Source organism: Corvus moneduloides, chromosome 2, assembly GCF_009650955.1.
Source record: "Corvus moneduloides isolate bCorMon1 chromosome 2, bCorMon1.pri, whole genome shotgun sequence".
Classification (NCBI taxonomy): Eukaryota; Metazoa; Chordata; class Aves; order Passeriformes; family Corvidae; genus Corvus; species Corvus moneduloides.
In genome coordinates, this window is record NC_045477.1 from 97,641,980 (window position 1) to 97,652,040 (window position 10,061).

Consider the following 10,061-nt stretch of genomic DNA (forward strand, 5'->3'; position numbering starts at 1 on the left):
GATGTGCTCCAGCCCTTCAGACGAACTTCATGGCCCTCCTCTGGACTCACTTCAACATGTCCACATCTTCCTTATGTTAGGAATCCCAGAGCTGGATGCAGCTCTCCAGGTGAGGTCTCACCAGACAGAAGGGCAGAATCCCCTCCCTCAACCTGTTGCCCACACTGCTTTTGATGTGGCACAGGATTCAACTGGCTTTCTGGGCTGCATGTGCACATGGCTGGATTGTGTCCAGCAGCACCTGGACACTGTCTCATCCACCAGCACCTCCAAGTCCTTCTCAGCATGGCTGCTCTTGAGGTGTTCATTCCCCAGCCCAGATCGATACCAGTGGTTGCCCTCACCCAGGTGCAGCAGTTTGCCTTTGGCCTTGTTAAACCACATGAGATTCCCAGGGTCCCATTCCTCAAGCTTGTCCAGGTCCCTCTGGATGGCATCTAGTCCTTCCAATGCGCCAACAGCACCACTCAGCTTGGTGTCATCTGCAAACTTGCAGGGGGTGCACTTGATCCCTTTGTCACTAGTGAAGATATTAAATAACATTGATCCCAATACAGACTCCTGAGGGACATTACTTGTCACTGATGTCCATCACAACTCTGAGCCTTTGACACCACCCTCTGTATATGACCATTCAACCAATTCCTCATCCACTGAACAGTCCCCCATCAATCCATCTCTCTCCAGTTTAGAGAGAAGGATGTTGTGGGGCACCATGTCAGAGGCTTTACAGAAGTCCAGATAAATGACATCTGTAACCATTCCCTTGTCACTTGTCGTGGCCACTCCATCATAGATGGCCACTAGGTTGGTCAGGCAGGACTTGCCCTTGGTGAAGTCATATTGGCTGTCCCTAAACACCTCCCTGTCCTCCATGTGCCTCAGCACAGCTTCCAGGAGGATCTGTTCCATGATGGGGAAGGGTGAGGGGAGGATAACAGGTCAGTAGTTCCCAGGGTGCTCCTTTCTACACTTTTTGAAGATGGATACAATGTCTTCCCTTTTCCAGTCACCTGGGACTTCACCCGACTGCCATGAATTTTCAAATCATGCAGCATGGCTTGGCAACATCAGCCAGTTCCCTCAGGACTCTGGGATGCATCTCATCAGGTCCCATACATTTGAATTCCTCCGGTGGGCACAAACCTGATCTTATCCTACAGTGTGAGGGACTTTGCTGCCCTGGTTCGCATCCTGCAGTTCATCTACTCGAGAGGCGTGGGAATAGAGGCTGCCAGTGAAGCCTGAGCACCTCAGCCTTCTCCTCATCCATTGTTACCAGTTTGCCAGGCCTGCTTATCAGCAGGGGTACACTTTCTTTGACTTCTCTTTTTTTGGCTGACATACCAGTAGAAGCCCTTCTTGCTGCTCTTTGCATCCCTTGCCAAGTTCAGCTCCAGTTTTACCTTGACCTTCCTCAACACAACCCTACAACTGGACTGCATCCCTATATTCTTCCCAGGATACCTGTCCTTGCTTCCCCTGTTCTCTTCAGGAAATTACACCAATCCAGAGATGGGTTTGTTCCAACTCTCCACCAGAAGGCATATAAGCAAGAAAAATAACAGTCCAAATCTCCAAGCACAAGGGACCTGACAGGCTTTTCCAAGTCTATCTGGAAAACACTAGGCCCAAGTAGGGGTGATATGTATCTCCCTGGGCAAATTTAATGCTTTTAAGATAAGATGCATGGTCAATCTTCATTTGTCCTGCAAGCATCAAAATCCAAGTGTTTCTAGTGTATCTGTTTCTAGCTGCTGAATAAATTGAGTAAAAGTATCACTCCAGACAATGGATATTAACAATGACATAAGTCTGCATTCTCTATATTACATTTGAAGGTGTCAGTTTTATAGACTTGAACAAAATAAAGTCTTTTATATTAAGAAGGCTTTTTAAATGGAGTTATCTGTTTAAAAAGAGGCAAAAAAAGACACATTATTTAGCTCCAGATCCCTCAGGAATCACCCATGAAGAATCAAGTACTCTCTCTGGCACTTACTACAATACTTTAACAGAAGAGAAGATTTCCAGATAAAACATTCTTCAAGTATTACAGCAAGGTGCAACTTCTCCCCAGTTTAAAGAGAGCAATTTTGTTTTATTTTAGCCAACATATTGCCATTTCCTCAGTTCTCCCTTTGCCTATTTCCAGACTTTGAAGCCTTGCAGTGTTTGTCAGACAATGGGTAATGGAGTTAAAAGCAAATTGCTCATCTCTTTCTATAGCTGCTGAACTGGACAGGTTCACTGCACACATCATTCCTGTCACACAGAAAGTGGCAAACACTCCAGCTGTACTAATGCACATTCTGCTAGTAAACAATGTATGTAGCAAGTAGGACATAGTTTTAAGCTGCTTCTGCCTCTACAACTGTCTGGCATGCCATGTGCAACAACTGGCACAAGTGTCCACATGCAGGTACCTAAGCAGCACAGAGGGTTTCATAAAAAAAGCACTTCATAGCAATTCAATTTTTTTTTTTTAATTCTGTGGGAGCAGGGGGAATTCTTTCAATTACCCTTACATCTGAGACATTAAATAGATTTTGCTTCTTAAAGCCACTTAGCAAAGTTAAAGTTATCCAGTCCAGAACTTTTTACCCCAAGAACTGGGGCAGAGATGGGGAAGTCTTCTCTGCAGGAAACAAGAATCCCAGAAACTTCCAGCAGTTTTTCTCCCAGCTCCTGTGCAAGGTGAACTGAAAAGCAGCTGGATCTGTGCTTCAGGAGTGAGCAAATTACTCAAGGAATATCTTTTTAATTTACTGCCTTTCCTTAAGGAATGGAAACTCCTGAAGATTAGCAGAAATAATTATATACAAACATGCAGTTAAAGACATGCACTTAATTTATGACCTTAATCCTTAATTATTTTCTGATCCACTGATCATCTTTATTTTAAGAGCAGTAATGTAAACTTAGTTCTCAAGCCAACACAGCAGGAACTCTGGGGGCAAAGAAGTTGGAGAAATACATACAAGAGAGATAGTCACTGTATATGTTTGTCACACTTCCATGGAGAGAGGCAGCTTGCACATTCATAAAACTACTTGACCAAGATTGCCTAGAAAAAGGAAAACATAAAAAGGAGAGGAAAAAAGAAACCCCAAACCATCTTTTTCTTTTGGTTTATGAGCTAATACAAGATGTTCCAAATAGTCAAAGCATCCCTCATGGATATATCTCCACTTAGATCACTGCAGTGACACTGCATCATTTTCTTACTATTTCAAAACATCCAAAGATAAACTCATACCCTCAGCCAGCATAAAACTAGGCTGATACGCCAAGAAAAAAGCCCAAGACTAAAATCTCCTTTTGACATTTACAGATCTGAGCAAGTGCTCCTGAACCTCAGTTTCATGTGCTAGAACCAATACTGCTTTTGAGTTTTTCTGTTTGCTTTAAACTAGATTGCTGATGTCAAAGTTGGTGAAATACCCAAGCAAAAGCAGGGGCAGAATTTGGATCAATTTGTCAGGACACAAAGGCACTGGTAGATTTCACCGCAGCCAGGACCTCTCTACCTGTGGGCCCAAAAGCTGTATTTAAGTAATAATATTCTTAATACCCTTAATTCTTAACTCCACATTACTCCTTAATTAAGGTTCAAGTGCTTCCTGAAACATTGCTTATGAAATTCAGACAAAAGAACAGTTTTTGAAATCAAGAGTGCTATTTCAATCACTTTGCACACACACTTCACTGAATTTACTTCAGTTGCCCATTCAAAATCCCCCTTTAATTTAAGAATAACATTGCAAAGGCAGTAGTTAATTATTATCTTCAAATGTAGCCAGATTACATAAGGCACACAGTTATCTCAGAAACTGAAATCCATGTTCTGCAGCCACTCCTCCAAGGCAGTTAAACCCACCTCCCAGGGTCCCATCACCCTGAATCCATGCACTGTTACTAGATCACTGTTGCTGCCAAATGATGCAACTTCTTCAGCCATTTCCCTGGTGAAGTGCATTATTTCTAGTCAGGTGTAACACAAACATTTAAATATAGCTCACTTCTAAGACTATTTGCCCGATATTTTCAGATTGTCCTGTGAATCACCTCCCTCAGCATTTAATCATTGCAGCATTTTACTGTGCTTTCATCATTGTTCCATTTAAGTCACTGAGAAATAAAATGTATTTGTGTGGAGAAAACTGCTCCTAATTTAGCATCTACTAAGATTTTGCACACTTATTTTCCATATACATGATGACACTTTATGCCAATGCCTTTAAAGAAAAACTGTTTCATATCTGGCCTGGATAGCAGGCTTAAACTTAGTAATTCACCAAGCTCAGTACGCCCACATCAAAAGAGGTAGTGGAGTCCAGATGACGACGTAAGAGCTCATCCATGTATCCTGCAGGTCTCTGCAGGAGAATTGGACTGAACTGAATACCAACATCTGTATAGTAGTATTTCTTTATTTTAGAATGGATTAAAATACACTGAATGGCATTTAAACCTGTCAATATTGCTCTGATGAGAACCTTATTTCAGGTACGTGTATCTGGTCTGCAGCATTCTTTCCAATTTTTATTCTTTGCAATGCTGGCCAGCCATTCTTCCCATTGCCCCCTGCAAGGGGAAAGTGCAAAATACATCAAGCACACATTATAGCCCAGGTTCCTCCGATCCAAGATCAGACATGAAACTGAGATGTCTAAGTTAAGAACCTACTTGACCCACATGATTTCAGCATTCCCTGGAGTAAGATATGTGCATCCTCTGAGGCTCATCAGCCCCTTACTTCAACTCCAGAGCGTCCAAGGCAACTGCAGACGAACCCAAGTTTGTATAATGAAAAGTCCCACTTTTGTATACATTACCAACAGAGTGCCACAAAGGATGAGTCACATAAAATCAATAAAACACTTTAGGATTTCAGTAAAGTCCAATAAATGACTCAAGTTCTGCCTGTGGAGATACTGTATTTCTACTCTTGCCCTTCTCCCAGTCCTTTCATATTTTGTTCAGAAAGATGAAGAGGAAAAATCAGCAACAAAGCCCCTTTCTCATCTCTCTCTAGGGCATGCAGAATACCCTCACATGTTTTAAGTCAAAATCAATTTAAAGACTAAATTTTTTCTCATTTGGAGCTGTACTGTGATCAACTTTTAACTTGAATACTAAGTAGTCCTTCAAGATAAAGGGTCTCATTTTTTATTTAAAAGCCTTTCACAAAGCATTAAAAGTCATCAACAAGCTTATGTAGAAAAGACTAATTCCAAAGAAAATGCAAGACTATTTAGTGAGAGCTAACCTGAGGCCTCTAAAAAGGAAAAAAAAATCAAATGTGTTTCATAAGAGAAATGCTTTCTTATTTATTCAACTTCTCATCCTATAGGTAGCCACTTCTTCTTTGAGGAATGCTTACAAGCTTAAATGAAGTCACTCGCCTGTCTTCTTTCCTTCTTTTGGGGCAGACAGACATAAGAAGTTTATCTTTTGTTAGTCCACTCAGAACTGTGCATTATATTTTAAGACCTCTAACAAAAAGAATAAAAAGATAAACCTAAGATGACAGAGGGTAGCCGAGTTCCCAAGACTTGAGCAACCTTCCCTACTGCCTGACAACAACCACTGCACACAGGTGCAGGAAGAGCTTCAAGTACTCAGCCAAATTCTCTTCTTTTTCAGAGCTACAGGGCCAGTGCACACCAAGCCATCCATGGACCATCAGAGCAGAGCAGGAGGACAAGGAAACAACAGCTCCATGCAGGAATGAAATGAGGTATGGACAAAGCCAGAAGCTCCTCCGTCTCCTCCACTGGCTGTAAGCATCCTCACCTGAGCTACATCTCATGTCCCTCAGAAACCTGCACCTTATACATGCCTAATTTCCCCTTTGCACCCACCGCAGGAAAAAAAAGGGGGCCTCAACTTTTATACAACATAGAATTTGAAAAGTGGCTTGTCATTCATTCTGTACAAACTTGATGTCCAATGCTGAGTGCAAGACTTCTGTATTTTCAGTGAATATAACCAAAGACAAGTCAGAGTTTGAGGAGTGTTAATGTAAATGTGAAAAATCTCCATATTACAGAATTCCAGTTGCCTAGGGATCATTATTACCAAAAGCATAATTTTCTTGGTCTTTAAAACTCCCACCAAACCACCTACATTCCTGAAAACTGAGCTCTTGGAATTAGACATCTCAACTTCTCCTTCTGCCTCCTCATACTGCTCCCACACACCAGCTTTCTTTCCCACTCATTTCTCTTTCCATCCATGAGATGTCAAATAAAATACTGGCCTTAACATGGTGTCCTCTGAAGCAGCATGGAGAGTGGCTTATACTGCTCTAGAACAGTTCACTGTATCTATTCAGATCACATTTCACATCCAGAGAATGACAAGCCAGGTTTCATTTTTAGATTAAGCCTGAAACACAATAGAAGCTGATAGTGCTATGCAGTACTCTGTGGAGAATGAGGTGATTTTGTACTTGACCCCTTATTTCAAGGGGCTGATAAATCTCCCCTTGTTCGAGTTGTTGTCATGATAAACCCAATCTCCCATCTCACCAATGCATGATTTCGTGCACAAAGCCCTGACAAACACAAGATGCTGCCCGCCAGCATGAGGACACTACACAAATCCCATTTGTTTAACTCGGAGGTACCTGTGGCCAAGCATGCAAATCCCAACTCCTAGACTAATTCAGCTGAAAGAAAAATATACACTTCTTTCTGAAGGTCACTGAGTACATGGCATGTTCTGTTTTTTAATTTATCAGGGGAACAAGCATCGTAATATTAGCAGTTTCTCTTGAAATCAAACCTGGAACATCTAAGACGTTTCTCTGAAGAAAGCTCCAAGGAGAGTGCCTTTGTTCAGTGACCGTAAAACCGGAGTACGTGCTTTGCTCAGCTCAGACGACACAGGTCTCTGAGAGATCACTTGGGTCACTTCATACCACCGACTTGCTGACAAACATATAATAGGTGTCCAGTTTCAAAGGGCTCACAGAACATCTACTCCACATGTCCCTTCTCTTCCTCCTCCCCCCCCCCAACCCCAGCTCATGGCAGATCAAAAGCATTTTGCAATAACCCACCAAGAAAATCCTCAAGACTCATAGCTTCAGCATTCAGTCTTTTACCGTCACACACACAGAGGGGAAAAAAGACATAGCTGAGGTTTCCTAAGGCTCAAGAAACCTTCCCTAACTGCCTGTCTACAGAGATGGAGAGCACTGCCAATGTCCTGTGCCTGCAGAATTTCTTGAAGCTAAGTGCAAAGTAAAGGTAATGCTTCAGGAAAGAAGAGGCCAGTTCTCTTCTGATCTACTTGGATTTAATTTCCTGTTAAGTAACCATGATGAATACTTCCTAATGAAGTTGTTATAGATTTACCCAACAGTGTAATTTTGTTAGAAACAGAAACTGACAACTTTAATTGTGAAAGGAACACAGCATTCGAAGTTTCAAGTAGATGTATGTTTTAAGACGATTAAATCTGGTGGCTATTTTGAAGCTCCTGCAAAGCCTCAACAGTGTACACAGGTGGATGCCTTGAAGACTGATTTTACAGACCTCCATCATTAAAAAAAGAAAGACCTTTCCATGCAACTTCCATAATTATTTTTGTATAGTCCAGTCCCAAATCAGTGAAGCATATAATATCTGGAAGCCATCTGAAGCACAAGAATTGCAAAGTTCAACAGAAAAAAAAAAAAAAAATCACGTGCATGTGACCCAGACCTCCCTACAGAAAAGATAAGAATGGATAAGAGGGTTATGTGGCAGCAGCCAGGCCCAAAACACGAGAAAGGACATGCAACATCAAGTACAAAAACAATGCTCAAGTCTCTACCCTACCACTGTGCCTTTATTAGACACAGGTGGTGCTTTAGCACCTTCTTGAATTAGGATCCACATCAAATCTTTTTCCTCTCCACTCCTACTAAAATGATGTTTTACTTTTTTTCAGAATAGTATTATTTCTCTTTTATAATGCTAAACAAACTTGCACAGGGTAAGTACCTTTAATAAACACAGACCCTGCTACTGAACATTAATTTGACTGTTCCACTCCCCAAGCCAAAAAAGCTCTGTATGTACTAATAAACTCCAAAAAACACTTAGAATTATCACAAAAAGGCAACCTACAGAAAATATTTTAGAAAACAATTTTGGCTTCTATTTATTTGCTTTCTGAGATTTTCTATTTCTCTGCTATTCACATTCTCAGTCATTCTGAAATCACTAAATCAAACTGACTGTATAAAGGAAATAAAGGGCTTACAAGAGCAAATAGGCAGTAACCATTGTCAAGTCTATCCAGATAAAGTTTTTAATTGCTTTTCAAGGTTTTTGGCTAAAAATATCTTCAAATAAACCTTTATTTCTTGTTTTTAGATTACAAACACTGAAGTCTTCTTCCTTTTGTAGGTACAACAAGAAACAGAAGTAAAAAAAAAATAAAAATAATAATCCCAAAACAACAAAACCACTACCAAACCTACAAACGCAGCTGGCAAATTTATTTTAATAGTTCACCCCCAGTGAAATACAAAAGGTAAATAAACACCACAAGCGGCAGAAACATCCTCTTTTATAGTCCCTGCGATTAACCATTGCAGGTAACACTAGTCAACAACACCCCGCATCTAAACACCTTCTTCATACCAAAAGACCGCTTTGGTTCTCCACTCCGGAGATGCAATTTGGGGAAGCAACCCCAAGAGCACAAGCACTGCTCGCACTACCACAGCGCAAGGCAGGGGCAGCCCCGGCCTCCCCCACGCCCCCTGGGAGGAGAGGGCATCCCGTGGCGAGCGCTCCGGTTTTCATTTGTCCGCTCGTTTTCAGGCAGGTTACCGTGTTTGCCTTTGTTTGGCTTCCTCCCCCAGCCCGGACCTATCCCCGCGGAAACCGAGGGGGGCAAAGCAGAGAGGAGGGCAGAGGCACGCCGCCCGGCAGAGCGCCGGGGAGCGCGGAGCGGCCGCGCCGCCCCGACACGCGTGGCCGTGACCCGGCTGGCGCGGCCCGGCCGCCGCCGCTCCCCCCGGGCTCCCGCGGGCCGGGGCGCTCCCGGGGCCGGCCGGAGCTGCCGCGGGCCATGAGGCGCCCGCCTCACTCACCTCGGCGCCCTGCCGGGAGAACCAGGTGGCCGCTGCCGCCGGCGCTCAGCGGCTCGCCCGGGCGAGTGGGGCAGCGCCTCCAGCCGGGGCCCGCGGCATGGGAAGGAGGGAGGGAGGGAGCGGGATGGGATGGAGTGCGGGGGAGGCGGTGCCGGGCCCCGCCCGCGGGCGGGGAGGCGGCGGAGAGGGGCTGCCTTTTGTCCGGGCTCCGATCCTCGCCCCGGCATCGGCATCCCCCGCCCCGTGCGCGCTCCGCGGGAGGCGGCCGGCGGCTCTTTGTGTGGCGGGGCGAGGGAAGGGAGCGGAGCGCTCGTCCCCGCCCCGGGCGCGCCGGCCGCGCTCACCTCGGGCACCTGTAAGGGCTGGGGAAGCACCGCCGCCTCCTCGCCGCGGGCTACAAAGGGCAGGTGCTCCCCGGGTAGGGAAGGGTTGTTGGCATGAGGGGCTTTGCGTGCCCTCTTCAGTGAAAAGGGGTTATTTCCAGAAAAGCTTTTGCTACCTGCAGGCATATCGCCTCATATTTTGGGGAACTGTGCTACTTAAGGACATGGTTTAGTAGCAGTGCTGGATCAGCGGTTGGATTTGATGATCTTGGAGGTCTTTTCCAACCTAAGCAATTCCATGGTTCTGTAATAGCAGAGTGTGCCACGTGAAGTTTAGCAGTCTCAGTTCTGACGTTTCCTGGTGTTTCAGTGTTTGGCTCCCAGCGTTTTGGTTTGCTTTTATTGGAATGTGTATATGAAGGTACACATGAAGCACTTTCTGTGCTTACATCTTGATCAGACAACTCAACAGCTGGAAGTGGATTTGTTTTCCCATTATAAGAAGAAAACGAAAGCAACAAGCCAACCAACAACAGGTATTTGCTTTTTCATTCAGGGATCCCCAAACGTTATAACATTTGCTTTTAAGCAAAACAATGCACAGCGTGTGCTTTTGTGTGCTGCATGTATAAACATGTGAG

The 10,061-nt window shown here is 44.1% G+C and overlaps 1 protein-coding gene across 1 annotated transcript in view; it reads right to left on the minus strand.

Annotated features, from left to right (window-relative positions):
- MCF2L (MCF.2 cell line derived transforming sequence like) overlaps positions 1-9,203 on the minus strand; it is a 156,765-nt gene extending 147,562 nt beyond the window's left edge. The window contains exon 1 of the mRNA XM_032100515.1: positions 9,098-9,203. The gene's annotated coding sequence lies outside the window, so the exon portion shown is untranslated. The remainder of the gene's footprint in view (positions 1-9,097) is intronic.
- Positions 9,204-10,061: the final 858 nt, after the last annotated feature.